Here is a 5000-nt window from a genome sequence, read left to right as displayed (position 1 = left end):
CAGCATCTGGTTCTACATACTTACTCGTATACTGCATGAGTATGTACTTCACATTTCAATATCCCAGACGACATGTTTCAGTGAATGCAGTATGACATCCTGGTCTTCAAGAACACTAGGTGGCCACTCATATGCTATACCTACTTAATAGTATGGCAGTATGCAATATGAAAAACAATATGTGTGTGTGTGTGTGTGTGTGTGTGTGTGTGTGTGTGTGTGGTTGGGTGGAGGGAGAAGGCAGCATCTGGGAGAGTTTAAGGGGCCCTACCCAGGCAGGCTTCAAGCCCAGAGACCAGGGGGCAGGAATAGGGTTTCAGACCTGGAGAACCTCTGTTTCTAACAATGCGGCCTGGGTAAAAGTGGGTCTATTTTTAACCCTGTATCACTGCACCCATAGGGCAGGCTTTAGATATGAGCCATGTTACTGTATACACAGTATGATGTTCTGTATCGCTGCTGCTCAACTGTCGGTAGAATTCAATTACGTTTAAACTGTTGGCAAGACAGAGTTTCTGACCTAGATCTTTGAATGTAAACATTTTCTTTCACAACATTTTTTTTATTTATTTTTTTTTATTCTTTTTTCCAGAGGCAGGGGGAAGCAGAGAGTGTTGTTTCCCATGACAGGGTGTTTGCGTCGTCAGGTTTAATGGCTGCACCTGCGGTGTGTGTGTGTGTGTGTGTGTGTGTGTGTGTGTGTGTGTGTGTGTGTGTATGTGTGTGGTTACTCAGCGTCAGCTCTGTGACAACAACGGCAGAGCGGGCCAAGTGGGTTCTCACACACTGACCTCCCGGGACTTTTGAGGGCCGGCAACATTCCAAAGCCTTATCACTCAGGAAACAACTGGTTAAAAGATGCAGGGACGCACTTCCTGCTTCCTGTACATGCCGCGTTTACACCAGAGACAGAGAGGGGCCTCCGTTACGGACAGGAAACAGGCTGGTACCCCCACTTCCTGTGATCCTCCTCCCTCACTACATCACTCATTCTCTCCCTTCTTCCCTCTCTTTCTCCCTCCTTCCCTCCCGCCCTCCTTCCCTCTATCCCCCAGCCACTATGTAACCACCATTAGTCACTCTCTCACTCACTCCCTTCCTTCCTCCATCCCTCCCTCCCTCCTTCCATCCCTCCCTCCTTCCTTCTCTGAGTAACTGCAGTGAGTCAGTCTTCTCTCTCTCTCTCTCTCTCACTTAGTCACAGGGGACAGAAAGCACCGAGATAACACAACTATGTTGGCCCCGATATATCAGGTCATAGGAGCAAAAGACAAAAACTAAATGACTGGAGACTATGTTATCAAGACAAGAGTGTAAACGAAACCCAGGAACCAAAACCGTGGCCTTGCTCTCAAAACACACCGGGTCAGAGCTGCTGGCAGACTCCTGCTTTCCTGCTCGCTTCGCAAACACAAGTAGACTACCTTGGACTGCCAAGGACACACACCAACTTACAGTGGATACAAATGTAGCTTTACTAGCTTTACTTACTTGTAGGAACCTTGTCCTCATTCTAACCATGATTCTGTTCAAAACACTTCTGCGGTATGCCGACGATTCTGTGAGGACATGTTGTTGTGAGTAGCCGGCTAATCTATACAGCGAATGCATGAGGACAAGAACCTCATTCAGAGGTGTATAATCCTGACTGTAGTCGCATTGAAAAAAAGACAATACCTACAAAACATATGAAAGCCTTTTGTCAGGTGGTGCATTTGCTCCACTATTAACATGTATGTAAGTGTCTGGCTAATACTTACAGTACTGTAGTCCAGTGGAAAGTGCTGATTCTAGCCTCTGTGTGTGTGTGTGTGTGTGTGTGTGTGTGTGTGTGTGTGTGCGTGTTTCCTAGGAGGGCCAGTCAACACGGGCCCCAATGCTCCATGAACAATGACAGTCAAACAGAGAGAGTCATTAGCAGGAGATAACGTCGTCAGCCAGGCCAATCCAGATGCCTTTATTAAACCATCCATTCAAATGGGCTTTTAATTGATTTTTTTTCTCCCCTTCTCTTCTTTCCCGAGTGATAATACACACACACACACACACACACACACACTACACACACACACACACACACACACACACACACACACACACACACACGCGACAGCAAAGGTGGTGAGTGTCTCGCCGGCTAATTAGGCCTTTATGAGGGGCTAATTTACAGGAAATGAAAAGCAAACGTCTGTGTGTGAAATGTCACAACGTGCCCGCAGGTGATTAAAGCCAGAACTTTAGTGTTCCTCACTCAGAGCTGGGAACTACCCCAGCCCGTCCCCTCGACCCCCTCGACCCCCGGTAAACCCTAAAAGCTGTCCCGCTTTTGTTTTGTTTCAGCACTTTCATTAACTGCATCTCTAGTGAGCTGAATTAGCTCCTATTGCATTAATGCCAGTGCCAGAGAGAAATACGTTGGCTTCGGTTCTTATAATACTAAGTGTGTATTTGGTTAATATAATACTAAGTGTGTATTTGGTTAATATAATACTAAGTGTGTATTTGGTTATTATAATACTAGTGTGTATTTGGTTAATATAATACTAAGTGTGTATTTGGTTATTATTACTAAGTGTGTATTTGGTTCTTATAATACTAAGTGTGTATTTGGTTATTATTACTAAGTGTGTATTTGGTTAATATAATACTAAGTGTGTATTTGGTTAATATAATACTAGTGTGTATTTGGTTAATATAATACTAGTGTGTATTTGGTTAATATAATACTAAGTGTGTATTTGGTTATTATTACTAAGTGTGTATTTGGTTAATATAATACTAAGTGTGTATTTGGTTAATATAATACTAAGTGTGTATTTGGTTATTATTACTAAGTGTGTATTTGGTTAATATAATACTAAGTGTGTATTTGGTTAATATAATACTAAGTGTGTATTTGGTTATTATTACTAAGTGTGTATTTGGTTAATATAATACTAAGTGTGTATTTGGTTAATATAATACTAGTGTGTATTTGGTTCTTATAATACTAAGTGTGTATTTGGTTAATATAATACTAGTGTGTATTTGGTTAATATAATACTAAGTGTGTATTTGGTTCTTATAATACTAAGTGTGTATTTGGTTAATATAATACTAAGTGTGTATTTGGTTCTTATAATACTAAGTGTGTATTTGGTTAATATAATACTAAGTGTGTATTGCTCCTCTCCACATGGTACCCTGAACAAAAGGGGTGATTCCTCATGGATGCATAACAGCCATTAGCTGCGACCCTTCCTCTCCCTCACACCCTGTCCCATTAAATGCTGATCATACACTCGCTGAGGTGCTCCTCTTCATCCCCCTAACCCTAACCCTAACCCTAACCCTAACCCTAACCCCCTGTCATTGTGATGGTGTCTGAACATGGAGCAGGAAGAACAGAGAGAGGAGAAGAACAACTCGGAATGTCAGAGCCGGATCAGAGTGTACAGAAGACGCCGGGTAAATTACCATATTCCAACTGCATGGAGTAATCAATTAAAAGTTTTTGGAATGCGACCCGACCGGCAATGTAATTAGACCTTGTGATAGCCTGGCATTGTAAAACTGAAGGAGAGAGGGGGAGAGGGAGGGGGGAAAACCCATATGCTGTAATTACAAAATAAGAGACAAAGTAATTTCTGAATAATACCAGGTGGTTTCATTTTGACAAACACTTAAAATACCGTGCAATTACAGAAACCCATAATTACTTCTACATTGCTAATTGGCTATAGCTCTGAAGATTACGGTCTTCCACTGTTAATCTAGGAGAATAATACAAAGTCACAACTACATTCCTTGCACATTATGCTTGCTGTCGTTTTAGGAATGGAGGGATGGCAGAGAGAGAGAGAGAGAGAGAGGGAGGGAGAGAGAGAGGGAGAGAGAGAGAAGCACCGTCTGCCCGCCGCTCAGAACGACAGATGGTGGTTATTTCTCCTGGGACGTGGAGATGTATTTATCATTCTTTACTGCGGGTCTCTAAGGAGAAGCCTGTGCGCGTGTGTGTGCGTGTGTGTGCGCGTGTGTGTGTGTACGTGCCTAACCGTTGAGATGGTGTGTTAGCCGGCTGCTCTATCCAGCCAGAAGCCCTTGCCTTTATTCACAAGGCTGATGACATATTGACAGGCTACCGGGTTTCACAGCAGCTCAACGCATGGCCCCTATCTGACCTGAGTGGGAGGGAAATCAAACATTTGGCCTCCCCTGTAATTGCTTTTCTGGAAATTTCGATAGCCTCCAAAGCATATGGCATGTCCAGAAAAGACACTTTTATATACAGGAGCAAAACTGTGATTGAGGTAAATAGTCAATAGTAAAAAAAAAAAAAAAATTAAAAAAAAAAAGTGTGGTTTGACCGCTGTTCACCTGTTAGAGTTTGTTTACGTCGATGGAGTCGTCGAAATGTCTGTTATTATGACCATTAATAGGATCGCCTTTCTGAGATGGTCCAATCATACTACTGACCTTCAGGGGATATTGAATTCAATTGAATTCAATTCAACTTCATCAATCCACAAGAGCCAACTAGGAAGGGTTTTGTCATACAAGCGACAATAATCTACATAAAGAGTAAATCTCTACATTCAGTTCAGTCAACACACAACACAGACACAATACGATAGGCTGTACAGGCATCTCCACTTTTCCACTCCGCATTTCTGCTTTATTGGGATAGAGACAGTAGAGACTGACAGGAAGGATGGGAGAGAGAGGGGAGGGATGACATGCAAGATAGGTCGAGGGTCGGAATCGAACCAAGAACCTTGCGATTATGTGGTATGCGCATTAGTGTGCTACACCACTAAGCCCCCCACGCATCTCCACTTTAGGGCACAGACTGTCTTGACTGGACCAGAGTCTGTAGAGCAGCGTACAATCCAGTACTTTCACACCCTCCTACACGCTGTACCATATGGTTCCCACAGAACGCATCCTCTATCGACCGCTTCAAGAGAACCTTCCTCTGACTGAACGCTGTAAATGAGTACAACATGGCTTTGACTTGAACA

The 5000-nt window shown here is 43.0% G+C and overlaps 1 protein-coding gene across 1 annotated transcript in view; it reads right to left on the bottom strand.

Annotated features, from left to right (window-relative positions):
* The window catches only part of ptprma (protein tyrosine phosphatase receptor type Ma), a gene marked incomplete at both ends in the record, with an annotated part of 56288 nt that overhangs the window by 42844 nt on the left and 8444 nt on the right, over positions 1-5000 (bottom strand). The gene's annotated exons all lie outside the window — the stretch shown is intronic.

Source organism: Argentina silus, assembly GCF_951799395.1.
Source record: "Argentina silus genome assembly, contig: scaffold_182, whole genome shotgun sequence".
NCBI lineage: Eukaryota > Metazoa > Chordata > Actinopteri > Argentiniformes > Argentinidae > Argentina > Argentina silus.
The sequence above is the reverse complement of the archived record's forward strand: the minus strand, read 5'-3'. Positions and strand labels throughout refer to the sequence as shown.